This window comes from Cavia porcellus, unplaced genomic scaffold, assembly GCF_034190915.1.
Source record: "Cavia porcellus strain 051 isolate PalLab524CR breed Dunkin Hartley unplaced genomic scaffold, mCavPor4.1 scaffold_7, whole genome shotgun sequence".
Taxonomy (NCBI): Eukaryota; Metazoa; Chordata; class Mammalia; order Rodentia; family Caviidae; genus Cavia; species Cavia porcellus.
Window position 1 is genome coordinate 48278317 of NW_026947490.1, and position 16756 is coordinate 48295072.

The 16756-nt window shown below is 40.2% G+C and overlaps 1 long non-coding RNA gene across 1 annotated transcript; it reads left to right on the top strand.

The window, feature by feature from the left end:
• The first annotated feature begins 3528 nt into the window (after nt 1-3528).
• On the top strand, nt 3529-15406 carry LOC134476960 (uncharacterized). The gene is made up of 4 exons (XR_010048816.1): nt 3529-4166; nt 12234-12415; nt 13483-13612; nt 15259-15406. It is a non-coding gene; the product is annotated as an uncharacterized LOC134476960 (long non-coding RNA).
• The last annotated feature ends 1350 nt before the right edge of the window (nt 15407-16756 follow it).

Below are 16756 nucleotides of genomic sequence, written 5' to 3' on the forward strand. Positions count from 1 at the left end.
AGCTCTAACGGATATAACAGCAAGTGTGTTTAGGGGTGTTAAATAGCTGACTATATCAATGTTTTTGGATCATTGAACACAGCTGTTTGCAGTCTCCCTGTTTGAATGTCCACCTTGTATTCTTTGATACTGTGATTTGAGCAACTATTTTCAAGATGATAATATGTAATCTACTAACAGGTGATTTCTTACTGTTATGTTTTTTTTTTTTTTTTGTAGTTCTGTATTATGTGTACCCTTACACCGCTTTGTTTTGTTTTGTGTTTTTCTCTTTTTCCTCTTAAATAAAAAAAAACCTTAAAAAAAAGTGTTAGTAATCCTTCACCACTATACTTGCAGCTAACAGCAGCAACCACCAGCTGTGCTTAGGGACTCTTCCTGGTGACCAGAAATGACAGCTCCCAACAACTACCCATTGCTGTCCATCGTTGGATGCTAGCCACCTTTCATGTCACCAGTCCTAGCTGCTAACCACTTCCTGCATTATCAATCTTGATGCTACCAACCCTTAGTATTACTAGCTTAACCTGATCATATGGAGATAGAAATAATGACTAGGCAAAAATATGGCACTTTTCAGAGGCTTTATTAGGACTTATGCTGCAGCAGAAGAGGCAAAATACGTGCACCAACCCACAAAGGGGATGGGGGAAGTTGCTTTGTCCTATGTGAGAGAAAAAAGCATAGCTCACATATGCATAGTTTCAGACTTCCTGTTTGTCATGAATAGAAAATGCCCCTGGAGGACCTCACTGAAGATGGCTGTAGGGTGACTGAGTCATTCAGAGAGAATACAGGGCAGAGTCATCTGAGATGGACTTGCGACCAAAGCTTACTGCAACCAAAGCAAATGTTTCTTAGCAAGTTCTTAGCGTGTGACATGATTGTAGCCAGATGAAACGTATTTGGAACAACCATGGAGAATAAAATAAAATAAAACACAGCTTTTGGGGAATGTTTGGCCCTTCTTTTCTATCAGTGTCATGTACGTGTTCCAGAAAGGTTTCATTTAGAAAAACCACATGAAGCAAAATGAGATTCAGAGGGAAATCCCCTGGTAATAACAACTTTTAAGCAAGAGCAAAGGAAGAATCATGTGCAAGTGAAACTGACAGAGATTTCCTTGAAAAGTAGGAAGAAAACTAGAATATTCTGAAGGAAGTCAAGAGGAAATAAGAGAACTTGAAGAATGGAAATGTTAACAATATCAAATGTTGCAAAAAGGGCATAGGAAAAGGCCATGAAAATCTGTTCATTGCAACATATACAGTTAATGTATAGGGCAAGAATAACAAAATACCTAGGAAATGTATGAAAAAAATGTTCACTCAAAGTAGAAATCAGAAATGCAAATTAAACAAAATGATTATATTGTCCATCAAATTGGAAAAAATAATTTAGCTGATAGATCTCAATGATGACCAAAAGGTAAGAACCAACCACATACACTATTAATGGCAGTATAAATCGATGCAGTCATCTTGGAGGGAAATGTAGCGTTCCTCCTAAAAATTTGTAACTGTATGATATATTTGACACTGTGTTTTATTTATAAAAATCTGCATATTGTGTATCAGGGTTGCTAGAAGAACAGATACATATGATTTATCTCTCGCTATAGATAGAGAAAGAGAAAGATCATTACAAGGTGGGCCTACAATGGCTGCCTGCAGAGTCAAGGGTGGAAGAAAGGGCCATCTGTAGATTGGGGAGTTGAAGGAGGCAATAAAAAGTCAAAATCTGGAGCTCACTGCAGAGTCTTGTGTGAGTCCACATTAGGAAGTGGAGAGTATGTGCTGAAAGCCTGGCGATGCATGTTCTCACACGATGGTGAAGGCTAGAGCCCCTCCCAAGAAACGAGGCAAGACTTCCTTCTTCTTCCCCTTTATATTCCATCCATGCTACAGACTTGTTGGTTGGTGCCACTCACACCCAGGGTGGGTCTTCTGTCTTTTGTAAGTCAATCATCCACACAACCAGAACTGTATTAAACCAATCCGCTAGGTGTTTCTTATTTAAGTTGACATCGCAGTTAATTATCACCTACTTGTACAATTACAAGGATGACTTGTACAATCAGAATATTCTTGTACAAATGTAACACTGTACATGTAACCGTCAATGCAACATGACTTATAATGAAAGCAGTTGGAAATAACTGACATATACCAATCAATAGAAATTTGGCTGAATAAATTACTATGTGAACTACTGTGGAGAAATATGGAGCTGTGTTACAGACTGAGACAAAACAGATTATTGATTTTGATATATTTTAGGTTCTTTTTAAATCTTAAAAGAACTTTTGACTCTTTTAAAAGAACATCTAAAATAGATGGCTGAGGAAAAATTGTAGATAAATATATGTGATGGACTCCTATTTTTGCTAAAAGTGTGCATGTGGGGAAAGTTTTATTTAATATGCACATAAATAGATATGAAAGAATTTTTATGAAATTAGGAAATAGGTGCTGAAGAATTTGAATGAAGCCCTTTAAAATTTAATTTAATTTAATTTAATTTAATTCTATTGTGTGCAGATCAAACCCAGGAGTATTCCACTCCTAATTTATACCACCAGCTCTTTTTTTTTTTATTTTTCTGTTTTTTTTAATTTTAAAGGGAGTAAAACACAACAGTAAAATGAAACAAAACAAAACAATAATAGAGAGAGTAGAAAATCCACAATCATTACTATGTTACATATTGTCATCCTCTAAACATTTACCCAGATCACTGGTCCCAGGCTTGCAAAGTCAATCAAACAACATAAATGTCAGTACTTCAGTTATTATCATGTCAGCTGTGTCATGTCCAGTTGCTTACAGTGTGTGTGGGGGTGGGAGGTAGTGGTGGCTTCTTTGCTGTTTCTGCCAGCGGACAGGGCCTCTTCTACCCTACAGGAAGGCTGCTCGGCTTCCTTGCTGCTTCCCCAGCTGGTACGGCCTCTGCCAGTGCACAGTGGATGGGAGCTGCATTGCTTCCTTGCTGATTCTCCGTGGGGGCTGGCAGGACCTCGGCCAGCACACTGGAGTGGGGGCACATTCCTTCTTTGTTGCTTCTTCCCGGCAGGACTTCTGTCAGTGCACACGGGTAAGGGTCGCATCCCTTCTTTGCCGCTTCTCTCTGTCTGGCAAGTCCACCACCCCTGGTGTTTTTATTTTTGCTGAATTCCTGAATTATCTCTCTTTATAGGCTTCAAGTCTCAGTTCAGAGCCTTCCTGTGTCAATGGGACCCACTTCTCTTCTCCTCCTCTTTCTCTTGTTACTGTATTCCAGGGTTTAGACACTAAAACTTGGAGAGGTTCTTTCTCTGCTGCTCACTGCTCTGTCATTTTCCTGGAAGTGATAATTTTCAGTTTTGAGACAAAGTTTTGCCAAGTTGCTAAACTGTCCAGACAGGCATCAAACTTTATGATCCCCTTGCTTCAGGCTCCTAAGTAACTAGGATTACAGGCATGCAACACTGCACAAGCTTGAGTAAAGCTTTTAAATTTTATTTTTACTGTTTTGTTTTGTATTGTTTGAGACAGAATCTCATGATGTAGTTCAGACTCACTGTGTATGCCAGGGTAGCCTCAAACTTGTGGGGTCCTCCTGTTTCAGCCCCCTGAGTGCTGGCGTTACAGATGTGCATCACAATACCCAGCTCTTATTTGAGTTTTTACAAGAAGCCTGTATTCCTATTCTCATCTGTTAGTACGTATTGAAAAGGAACCAAGTTTCCTTGGTGTTAATAAATCATCCATTTTGAATAAATTATGCAAGAAACATTAATTTGCATTGGTTCAAAAAATAAGAAATGAAGTAGAACAAAAGTCAAATGTTTAAAAAGTATGGTGAACAGTTTGAAGAAGAAGAAAGAGCAACTCTGAACTGGGCTCGTCAAAGCCATCAAGTGCTTATGGGGGGATACCACTGTGGGGTGCCCAAAGTGAAAACCAAGACAGACTAGAGAAAAAGACCACAGCTTACCTAATAAACCCCTTAACACAAAGCTAGAAACCAAGCCCAAAATACTTCCTGGAAAGAAATGAGAAAAGATATCCCCCCATCAAAGAATGGGGTGGGGCAAGAAAGGTGAAATGACCCTGTTAAAACAAATGTAGATGCCAAACAGTCTGACCAGGCACTGGAGGTTGAAGGTGTTAGAGATGTTACATGAGGTACGTACAATTTTGATGGTTGATACTTTTATAACTGAGTTGTTTAAAATTTTATTGTTTCTTTAAATTGACTTTCTCTGAAATCTGTGAGAAAACTTTATTTATGTTGTGGGGGAAAGGGGAAAGTGATGGTTCATTTTCATTGTCAACTGGATTGAGAGATGCCTGGGTGATTAAGAATGGTCACCTCTGGGTCTGCCTGGGTGTCACGGGGACCTTTGGGATTGACCCCTTGCTCTCTGGCTCTTTCCCTCTCCTCTGTTTCGTGGCTTCCATGAAGTGAGAAGCTTTCCTCTCCCAGGCCTTTCTGCCATGCTGTTTCTGCTGTGTGGCCAGCCGACTATGTACTCAAACTTCTGAAACCATAACTCAAAATAAACCTTTTGTCCTTTAAGTTGTAGATGTCAAGTATTTTGGCTCAGAAATAGAAAAGTGACTAATACAGACACTCACAGAGCATCTGAAAAATGAATGGAAAAGAAAAACTTTCCTTTCTACGTTCTTGGTTCTTGAAAGGAGGAATTCCTTGATGTTAACAACTATTAGCCATTGTAAAGAAATGTCTTACTGCTAGGGGAATTCTTTATTTTTTAAATTGAACCCAGGGTTATCCTTGGTCTTTTTTATATTTATTGATTTATTTATCTATTCATTTATTTATTTTAAGATAAATTCTAAGTCACCAAGTTGCCCAGGCAGGACTCAAACTTGTGATCCTTCTGCCTCAGTCTCCCAGAGTGAGATCTCTTAAATTCTATTCATTTTTCTTCATGTCTTTCTTCCTGCTTCTCAGACTATGATCTCAATTGGCATTAGGCGTGGTAGCACATGCCTGTCATCCCAGCACTCCAGAGGCTGAAGCAGGTCCTTGCAAGTTTAAGACCAGCCTAGGCTGCAAAGTGAGTTCAAGGCCAGCGTCAACTGCATCGTGAGACCCTGTCTCAAACAAAACAAACAGAAAAACTCATTTGGCCTGGCTTCAACTTTTAATTTTTTTTTCCATCTGCTCGAATCTACTGTTGAACCTTGCTGCGGAGTTTTCGTTTTCATCATTTATTGTTAAGATTTTTAGTTCCCTTCTCCTCTACTCCCTCTCCCCCTTCCCTCTCTCCCTCCATCTCTTAGCCCCTTTAATTTTATCGAAATGTTCTTTTCACCCTTAAGCACAAATGTGCCCTCCTAAATTCTAGTAACAATATTGAGGTAGCAGCACTTGGGCCGTGGTTCTCTTTTTAGATTTTGAAGAGTGAGAATTCTGCAGCTTTTTGGTTCATCAAAATTCAATTTGGCTTGTGAAATACAATAAACAAGTGGAAATATCAACCCTTACTCTAGGGTTTCTCAAACTGAGTACAACTGACATTTCAAGCTGGATAATTGCTAATTCTTGGTTATGAGTTGCTGTCCTGTGCATTGGAGACTGTTAGTCTCCACCTATCAAGTACCAGTGGCATATTTCTGGTTGCAGTTTTAACAAAATCTCTCCAGATATTGTCAAATGTCCCCTGGGAGAGGGGAGGAAATTGCTCTCAGTTGAGGACCCCCACCTTACCATTCACTGTTCAGAGCACCAGATAAAGACATCACTGGGTTTTTGGTAGTTCATGGAAGGAGCACTCTATGGTCATTATATATTGTTATTGACAATACCTTTGTGTGTTGCTTAAAATGCTATTGCTAAGCATATTTAGTAAAGCTGGATATGTTCAAAAGCACTGGTGATTAAGGTAAGGGCAAGGAAGCCATGGGAATGGTGAAAGATGCAGCAGCTTTATCACAGATCACAGGAGTGATCTGCGAATTTCTAAGGTGGAGTTGCTCAGCCAATGCATTGGCCAGAGAACATTCGACAGAGAGGATGGAGCAGAAAGTAAAGAAAAAAGGAGAATTGTTGGTGGGGCCATTTCTTAAAGAGACAGAAGCAGTGGTCAAACATTAGTAGATGAGAGAATGAATGCCAGTTTGAAGAATGGGTGCCAGTGTGAGTAGGTCACACCTAACATTATCTTGGCTCAAGGAAGAAGGAGGCTGAGGTGACCTTTCAGAAAACACAGTAGAGCCAGTGCAATTGGGTGCCTGCCAAAATGGTAACACATAGAAAACTAGGAAAGAGAGCTAAGAAGGAAAGCGGAACCAAGTGTGTATTGGGTTGAACTGGATTGGGACACTTGCATCCATCACGTCCTTATAGCGATGTGAATTCCCTGAAATGATACAGTGCGCTGGAAGGAGATCGTAGCAACCCTTCCCCCTGGGGCACAAGTAGCTTACTGAGAGTGGATTGGTCCACATCCCTAGACTTGGACGGAGCTTTGTCAGTTTGTGGGGGTGCTTTTGCAGTCAAGATACAATTGACCCAAACTGAGGCAAGTACCCCAGGAGTCTTTTTTTTCCACGTGGCCACAGAGTTGTTTAGACCTTAGTGTGTTTGCTTAGAAGATACTCAGCCCCCCGGGAGGTTTGGAATTCTTTCTCTTCTTGGCTCGTTCTCTAGTTTTCCTGTTCTGATTGAACAAGTCCTGTCATCTGTTCTGGCAATCTAATCACCACTTGTATGTTTAAATATACATATGATTATTTATTCAACTTACATTTATTATAATAATTTTTTATTGTAACTAGAAGAACAAATATATGTTTTATACCTTATTTTGCCTGATTAAAATACCTGGAACATAGCAAAAGTCCAAGCTGCCTTTGGAGAATAATCAGCCTGTGGATGTGGCCAGATGTAATAGAATCTTTTCCCAAGCATGGATGTTAGATTGCGACTATCTTGTAACTGGTTCCATGAAAGTATTCTTTGAATACATTCCCTCAAACTCGTTGAAGCTGAAAATCATTTAGAATTAATTTGTCCCCAAGTTCCAGCCCATTGCATGTTGCTGAATTAGAAACAGGATAACACATTGGTACCAAGTATATACGTGCTCTGCTTAGCACGTCTGATAACAGGAAGTCAGATGGAGATAGTATAACACTATTTGTAACATTTGCTAAGGGAAAATCTGTTCTGAATGCTGAACAATCAAATTGTAGAAGAATATTGGTAGTTACTCCAAAAAGGATAAGGAGAACTCAGGAAAAATTGCAGAATTTAGTTAAGCTGGAGAAAAAGAGCTACTGTTAAACAAGCACTCCAACCAAACTTTGAACAAGGGGTTTGACATACATTAGCTTATTTATTCCTCATGCAGACTGTAAGAAGTAGGCTTGATTGTCTTAGTTTCACAGATGAAACACCAAGGCTCAGTGTATTCATGTTTGTAAAACAAGTAAGGACTGAGGTTGGTATGCAAAACCCAAATATTGTTATAACATGCTGGCTGCTTAGTAGGTTGTGGGAAGCCTTCAATTTCAACTTTGAAATCCAGTTGTCCACTGGCAGCTAAAACTACACTGTGGAAGATTAAGTAGGAAATGTGTAGGCAGAAGGAGGAGAGAGAACCTGAAGCGCCTCTATGGAATGTCACCAGTCTAGGTGTGAGACAGCAAGCCTCAGCTGTGTCTTCTCCAGGGATACTGTAATTCTTTCATTTGGTCCTGATCGGCTTCCTGCGCCATCTTCCCAGATGACGGCAAACCTTTGCATACACCCGCCAAGCCCATTGTGTCTCATCTGTTCTCACTTGTGATCTTGTCACCCTGAGACTTTCTGTTATAAAAATCAGTTATCTGCCTGCCCTGTGGAAAGCAAATCCATGCAGGCCAATTTAACTTAGCCTCTGCTCATTTAAGAAAAAAAGAGTGGTATCTGTTTGTGGTGGAAGCCATAAAGATCCTCAGCTCATTCCCATTTTTAAATGAAAACAAGAACCTTTATGAGTCTGGAGTAGGGTAGAAAGGAGAGGAGAAAATGGTAGCTTTGAGGAAATATAATTTGAGGAAGCTCTACTATTTAAAACAACTTCCAGTTTCAAAATAGGGGCCAGGGATTTCACTCAGCAGCACAAGAGCCTGCTTGGGCAAGCACAAGGTCATGAGCTCAATCCTTGGTATCAAAAACCAGCAAAAAAGAAGATATAATCAGAGTACCCTGAGGTGACCTACTGTCATTTACTTGTCTTTTCCTCTGTACTCTTCGCTCCTAAATTGTTAAGTCTTAAAAATACTAGGAAACCATAAATTTGACCTGTGTTTTTCTGCTGATGCAATAGATACATACATTCCAAAGACTTCTGTTCTCAAAGGAGCCATATTATTAATTGGGCACAGCTTTCTAAGCTTCAAATATGTATAAACGGCTTATACATGTAACCTAGTTGACAAAACCATTTTTCTTTGGCTCACTAATGGGAAACCTGAAAGGGAGAGTAGGTAAATGATAAATAACTCAAAATATCTTGAGGATATTCCAAGATCCACCCCAGACCATGGTGTGCCTCACCCCTCCAGCACCTTCCTGATTGCTCTCTGAGTGTATTCCTTTGGTAGTGCCTAAGAAATCTATCTGTGCCTCTATCTCTGATGCATCCTGACATGTTTTTCTGCAGTGAGATGTTGAGATCCTTCCTGGACAAGCAGAGAGCTGCATGCTCTTGTAAGAAGGATCTCTTTGGGCCATTTGTGGACAAGTTACTTCCTCTTTCTTTCCCTTACAAGTAAGGGTCTTTGACAAAAGTGTCTACAGTCACTATTTCAGTACCCTCACTTCCCTCACAGCATAAACAATCTTCTGCCTTTTCTAAGCCACCAAATCCATGGTTTGGTGCCAAATCCAACCACCATTTTAACTCTCAAACTCTCAGGCTTGCTCAGCTTTTGATCCATTAACCATGCCTTCCACAGAGCTTTTTGTTCTCTTGCTTTCTATTTCATGACGTTTCCATTTTCCATTTCCTGTGTACCTCTTGGATTCTATTTCCTGTTCTCACTTGTTACTGATACTTCCCCTAACTACGTCTATGTCTCCTTCTCTTTTCACACCCAGCCCCTGAATGGTTTGCTCTTTCTCTGTTACTTCATCTAATATTTAATTTGTTTTTCACGAAGAAGTTTTTCTGATATGTAGTACAGAAAAAAATATACAATAGTTATATCAGTCTAGTTATTGCCCTAACAACTACTATTTTACAAAGACAACATGACTTTATATATATATATATATATATATAATATATATATATATATAATACATATATATATGTGTGTGTGTGTGTGTGTGTGTTATTTATTTCCTTGTGTAAAATAAATTGGTGTGGTTATAGAATTATTAGGTTATAATACACTCCTATGGACATTATCAATTGCTTTATCATTTTGTTTTGAAGTACAGAATAAAACTTCTAGGCCTTCACTGGTGGTACTCCCCTGTCTGGCCTTCTGATTATGGGGATCACCAGCATCTAAGTTTTGGACATATTGCTCCTCATAGGACAGTGAGTCTGGACGCTTCCCTCACTGTGTAAATTTACAGTTTGGTCTCTAATAAACAAGACTCCTTTCCAAGTCACCAACACTTGTCCAGGATTTCATCTATTTCATATATTCATGGACTCCTACAACTGAAATGAAATCTGATTCCCATGTTCTGGTCTGAATATTTGTGTCTCCTCCTAATCTCTGGGGAAATCAGAACCTGCAAAATGATGGCATAAACGAAGTGGGGCCAGTTCAAGTTGATTAAGTCATGAGGGTGAAACCTTCATGAATAGGACTAGTGTCCTTATGAAAGAGGCCTGAGCCATCCTCACTCCTTTCACTATGCGAGGACACAGTGAGATGGCACCATCCATTTTCAGGAAGTGGGCTTCATCAGACACTGAATCTGCCAGCACCTTGGTCTTGTCCATCCCTGCAGCCAGACTGTAAGAGATGAATTTCTATTATACGTAAGTCACTCAATTTCCTGTATTTTGTTTGCAAAACTAACCAGACTGAGACCCTCTTTTTCTCTCTTTTGCTTCAGTTTGCTTCACTTTTGGGGAAAACATTGTACTGACTTTTAAAAAAGCTTGTGTAAACAATTTAACCTCATTCCAAGATGGGTATGTCCTTTGCCCCTGGATTCTGAGGAATCAACAGTAATTCTTTGGAGTGTTCCATCTGATAGGTGTGTTTTTGTTGGCCAGGGAGACTTGTAACCATCACACAACCCTACCACTCAGGGTGCAGGCTTTGTTTCACACAGTATCCACTCAGCGTTTTGAAGGCCTGAAAACATAGCAGTTATAATGGGCTGTTAACTCTACTCATGAGATGGAACCCAAACTGACTCTGGACACTAAAGCTTTGATGAGCTTCCTGGTTGACAGTACCCCATGTTTATAATCACGCCATTACCAGGGGCAGTTAACACGGTCCATGACTCCACAGACAGAGAACCCATCTTAACTCTACCCTAGCTGTCTCTTCTCTTGATTTCATTCGGGATCCTTTCTCTCTAATTAACCCTAACCACAACCACATCAGCTTTCTGTAAATTCTGTGAATCCTTCTAGATAATTACTGAATTAATTGTGTTTTTGGGAAATCCCTTCACTTGTAGATTAGTGTCAGAAGTTGGGGAGTCTTGGGGGACTATCCCTCAACCTAGCAGATGGCTAGCCTGCTAAGATTTTTTTCTGAAGTTGATACCATCAATGTCTTCCCTTTGCAATCTTGCAGAATCACAGTAGCACTCAATCATCAGGAGTGGAGATTCCTGACACAGGGGCTAAGCTGCGGCTTTCAGGTTTTCTGTGCTAGTGGCAGTGTACCATAAGAGTCAGTTGCATCCACAGTCATTACACTATTCTCTTGGTCATCCTCCACCGCTCCTGTTATTTCAGTAGGACTGCTTTTAATTTTGACTATACCGTTATACTTTCAGGAGGTAAATTCTTTGTGTGTCCCATGAAGCATGTCATCTCCCTTTTCTGTTAATTTCTCAACACCGTGTGCCTTAGTTCTGGGAGTAGTTTGTACTATTTTCAACTCTTGGTTTGACTTTCTAAACACAATGTTCTACCTCATAGACATTATCATGTCTGTTAACAAACACTGTTCAAGGTTAGCTGTCCTACCTCTAAGAGGTGCACAATACATCAAGTATATTCACGGATCACAATGACTGCGTTAGAGCCATGAAACCTACTCTACCTTCCATCCTCATTGGCAGATTTGGGGATGAGAAAGGTGGGTTGCAGAGCAGATGTAACATGAATAGGAGAAACAGAAAGAGGGGATCTGGTAGTTAGATGCATCAGAGGAACGTGCATGCTCAAAGGAGGGGAAGATTAGAAGGCAAGCCCTTCAGAAGAGTCAGTTCTGCCAGCTATGTCCAAGAGGTTATAGGTTCCCCATCCCTGGAGGAGCTCATGTAAAACTGTTCACACAGAGGGGATGCTGTGCATAAGATTTATTACTCTTGTAAGACTGGATTTTTCTGCACACTCACTAACTCCAACACCTGCACGTTCATTTAGTGAGTTTCCACTATGTGTAGTTCTGTGTTTATTTGTCTAGTTGAGCCATGATCTCCCCCTCCAATCAGGTTGCTGTCACCTACCAGTTGACATGAGCTCAAGGCTGGTCACAACTTGTCAGGGACATGTAGTGGTAAGCTCTCCAACATTCTTCCATTTTTAGTATCAATTTGATATCATTTTTGACTTAACATGTCAACATAGCCTGACTTTAACATCATAATCCTGTGTTTATATCAAAATCATTCTTAATTTCCACAAAATAGCTTCCAAATGGCTTTGCAAATCTGTTTAAACTAATTTGCACAACTGCTAAACAGCTAGCAAAATATTAAGATTCTACTAATCTCTCTCTCTGTCTCTCTACCTGAAAAATTGCTTACATTTTAGGAATATAATGTAAAGGTTTATAATTGGTATCAACCCTTGAATATCATGAAAATAAGACTGTTTGTAGAAGATTATCTGTGTGTCTGTCACCCCACACTCTGCCAGTTCCCCTGTAACCTTCCTAACTCATGCTCACCCTCACCGGGCTCAAGGCACAGGGACGTCTATGTCAGCAGAGGGCAGCAAAGAATCAGAATATCTGAGATAAGTAATGGAGTTTTGTGGTCTGCTTGAAGGAGCCAGAATGACTTTTTTTTTTTTCTTTTTGCAGTGGGAGGAAGCTGGGACATCAATACTAATAAGAGAGGGCAAGAGAGTTATGATCTGGACACACTGTTCACCACTGTGTTTACTGAAGACTGGCATTGGCTCTGGCCTTTTGGAAGTTGTGTGAAGCTGTTTTAAATGAATTAATTAAAATAATAGTTAATATGACTGGAACCTTACTAGGAGGTAGTCCCTTTTGTTATGTTTTACATGGATCACTTCATTTATTACCTGAAATCTTAATGTCCAGGAACTGCTATTACACCTCTTTCCCAGATGAGGAAACTGAGGTACATAGCCTTAAAGTCAACTTGCTTATGATGGTTACTCTTGATTGCTAACTCTATTGGCTTGACAGGCACCTGGGAGATCAGTAAAGCACACTCCCAAATGTCATGTGAAGGTGTTTTCAGAGGTGATTGGTATGTGACAGCAACCTGATGGGAGGGGGAGATCAACCCTGTATTTGGGTGACACCGTCTAACAGACTGGGTGCCCGAATGCAACAAAAGTGGAAGAAAAAGGAAGCCCTCCACACAGACTCTGGGCAGCCACGAGGTGAACAACTTTTGTTCACCACGCCGTACCACCAAGATGATCCTAAAAGCAATGAATCCAGCTACCCATGGACTGAAACCTCTGAAACTATGGGCCAAAATAAGCTATTTCCTCCTCCTCCTTTACCTCCTCTTCCTTCTTCTTCTCCTTTTTTTTTTTTTTTTTTTGAGACAGAGTTTCACTGTGCAGGTTTTGAACTCACTTTGTAGCCAAATCTGGCCTCAAACTCGCAGTGATCTTCCTGTTTCTGCCTCCCACGTGATGGGATTACAGGCATGAGCCATCACGCCAAACAGTATTTCCTTCTTTAAGTTGCTTTGCTTAGGTGTCTTGTCATAAGGATGAAAAAATGCTTAATACATTACCGAAGGCCTAACAAGTATAAGGAACAAAACCAGCCCTCAAGTATAGTCATCGAGGCTGAAGCAGCTGAGTACTTACTTACTTCTGTGCTACATAGCCAGAGTGAGCGAGCGAGGGGGCAGGAATCAGTCAGAGAGTAGAGCTGAGAGGAGGGATAAAAAGGGGGCGGTACATGAGGTAAGGAGGAATATGGGCTGTCGTTCCTCCCTTTCCACTCCATTCCTTCGTCATTCCTTCATTTTGCCCCATCTTAATGGAGCTGATTGAAAGATTTCAGAGAAGACATAATTGTTTTCTTCTACAACCAAGTATGAAATGGCCATGTATTACAGGAGGAGAAATGGAAATTAGACCCAGTGAAGAGCACTGTTCTGAGATACTGGAGTGTAACATCAGCAGGGAGAGATGCTAAAGTCCACTCTGCCTGAAGAGACTACTTCTCAGTCTTTTAGTCTGTGTTGGGTGAGTGGAGGTCCTGCTGGTGCTGTCTCCTCTGGTCTCGTATCCTTTATCCTACTGATACATTTCAGAAGCTGCAACACTGAGCTAGGACCAATTCTGACATGGTGAATAAACTCCCAGATTCAGTGAAGCTTCTAAGATCCCCACACAGGACAATCATAACAGGACCGTCTCTTGTATTGCTGCTTGGAGTGCTTTGTCATTCGGACAGCACTGGTTTTCAGTATTACAAAGTGTTTCCATTTCCACTCTACAGTTTAGCTCCTGCAACAACCCATGAAGTAAGCAAGCCATTTAATCCCATGAAGGAACTCTGAGTCATACACAGTGGCAGATGCCAACCTTAGAACTCATCTGTGCTCTGAAATCTGCCTGGACCTTACACATCAGGGTCCTTCCCTACTACAGTGTCATTTCTGCTTTATATGTGTGTCTTCCTCTAAACTGTACAGTTTAGAAGGTCAGTCATATATCTTTCAGTTCTATTTTCAGCCCACCTTACAGTGGGTGACATGAGGTGCATTAATGCCAAATGAAGAGCGGGGAAGGTGCAGTCTAGGGGCCTCCCCTACAGACTCTGAGGCAGATTTTGGGGTTCTTATCATAAGCTGTGGACACTGTTGTGGATATAGAAAGAGGTAACTCTTTCCCAGAACTCCTTTCGCCCAGAGTAACTGATGGACTAGGAGGCGGTGGAGGACAGAGAGATAGAGGGAGGCATGGAAATTGAAGGCAACAAAGAGAAAGAGGTATGAGTTCTGTAATGATTCTCTCACTTTGGCTCGCTCAGAAGTGACTTGAAGAAATGGGGGCAGTTTCGGGAAACCCCAATGTAGACTCATAGCTATGTGGTGCCTGGTGATTCGCACAGGCCAGACCTCTGCGGGGAAGGGAGAGGAAGCAAGGCACATAGAGAAAAACAGAGGTGCTTCCAGCTTCAGGGCTAGTGCACATGGGTTTTACTGAGGAAATGACACTCTCGTTGGGTCTATAGCTGGTTTCCGTGAAGTCCCCAGTATTAAATTATTAAAGGTTATGTGCATTCCAAGGAATCTTTAACACTAATACAAACATTTCAGAGTGAGTCAGAGGGATATTTATTCAAGAAATTCAAAATTTTGGTTACTTATTTACATATACATAAACTTTGAGTTGCTCCTATAAGAGAAACTATGTGATATTTAAGCTTGTGAAATAGAAAACCAAAGTAGGAATTAGGGAGAAGTTTATATAATTTCCTAGATTATCTATTCTGTTGTTTAAAAAGTATTTTAGTGTATACATACTAATTTGTTTTATTTACACTATTTCTCTTAATTTATTAAGAAAGTTTTGTGTTATTATCAGTTTCTTTTTTTTAAGTCTTGTCTATGATTTGTACTATGAGCTACATTTTGGTCATTCTAAAGATCATGTACAGAGTGTACTATTGTTATTCTCTATTTTATTATGAAATCTTAGTTTTTTTATAGAAGTAAGAGTGCTTTCTGTATTTTTGTTATTAATATTTACTTGTGTAACATTTAGAATTTTGACTAGTGATTAAAATATATTAGTAAGATATCTAAATGCTCCTGTTTTAGCTTGAAATGTAGCACTCTTTATTTCCTCTTCTAATGGCATGTTTACTTTTTTTGTAAAAGAAGATTTTAAAGGATAATTGAATGCAAAATGACATCCAGGAGGTGACTGCTGTATTTCTGATATGATGCTGTTTGCTTGCTTTGGCTTCAGTGTGACCCCCAAGTTCATGCATTCCAAACGGAGTCCTCAGAGCAATAGTGCTGAAAGGTGAGCCCTTCCCAAAGCGAATGATATGATGTAGCAAGAAGTTTCTCTCCAGATGTAGACCTCTCCATTTTGGGCTTTCCGGCCTTTAGAACCATGAGAAATAAACTTCTGCTCTTAACAAATTACTATGTCCTAGGTATTCTGTGAAAACAGCACAAAATAGACCAAGATAATACTCTGCATGTGCATTGAAAAACAGATGTTTATTGATACGCTATTTTTAAAGCTTAAATTGGTTGCAGCAATACTATTGCCACAGCAAGCAGAAACACTAAAAGGGCACCCAGGATTTGGAAACAGTCAACAGCTTAATGTTACACTGGTGGTACTGGAAGGGCTCGCTCCCAACAACAACAACAACAAAAAAAAAGCCAGGCCCTGCCCTCTGGTGGGCTGGAAATTTTACAGGCTTTTTTACAGGAGGGAAGTACAGAATCCGAATGTGTAGAGTTTTGATAGGGCAGGGCAGGTGCTGTGGCTTTGGGAAACAAGTAGGTGGGACTGGAAACGGAAACACAGTGCCCAAGATGTGGGCGGGAATCAAGAACCAGGAAGGGAATTGCTGGTATCCATGAACATGTGAGGAGAACATGTTATATGGGGCAGATTGGAAAAATAAAAATAGAATAAAAGGGGCTTTTCTGTTTTACTACTACAGTTTAAAATATGCAACAACAGTTTCTCACTTCTATAAAAATTCAAATTCCCCTCTAGAAATACCCAGGCATTCTATTCTTTGTAAATTTTGTCCCATCCCCTAGGTTTCTGAATTTTTCTACACATTTTACTCTTTACTGTACCAATTTAACAGAGGAAAGAGTCCCAAGACCCTGAGAAACCCCATCCTTTGATGCTCCAGATTTTCTTCTCTAATTATAAAGAAAGGAATGCTGGATATTGTTTATAATCACTCAGTTTTTATTACCACTCAGGACCCTCATACATTTGTTCATTCATTCATTCCACAGGTGTAAAAAATGCTGTTCTATCCTGAAGATAAGGTAATGAACAAAGAAGACAAATTCTCACCTTTGACCCTTCTTAGGTTTCAGTGTGGTAGACTCCATGGGAAAAGGATAATGCAGGGGAAGGGAATAAAGAGTGACAGTTCAGAAGCTTTGCTTCGCAGAGGCCACGCAGGCCCTATCTGATAGGTGACACTGAGTAGTTCTTAAAGAAGAGACAGCCATGTGGATATGGGGGGCGGGTACCACTTTAGCAGCCTATGAAGAATAGATTGCAGGGGGCCAAGATAGAAACAAGGAGTTTAGTTAGGTTGCTGTTTGGGTAGTACAGGTGACAGGTAGCAGTGTTAAAAGTGGTGAAAGTGATGAGAAGTTTTAGGCATTTTTC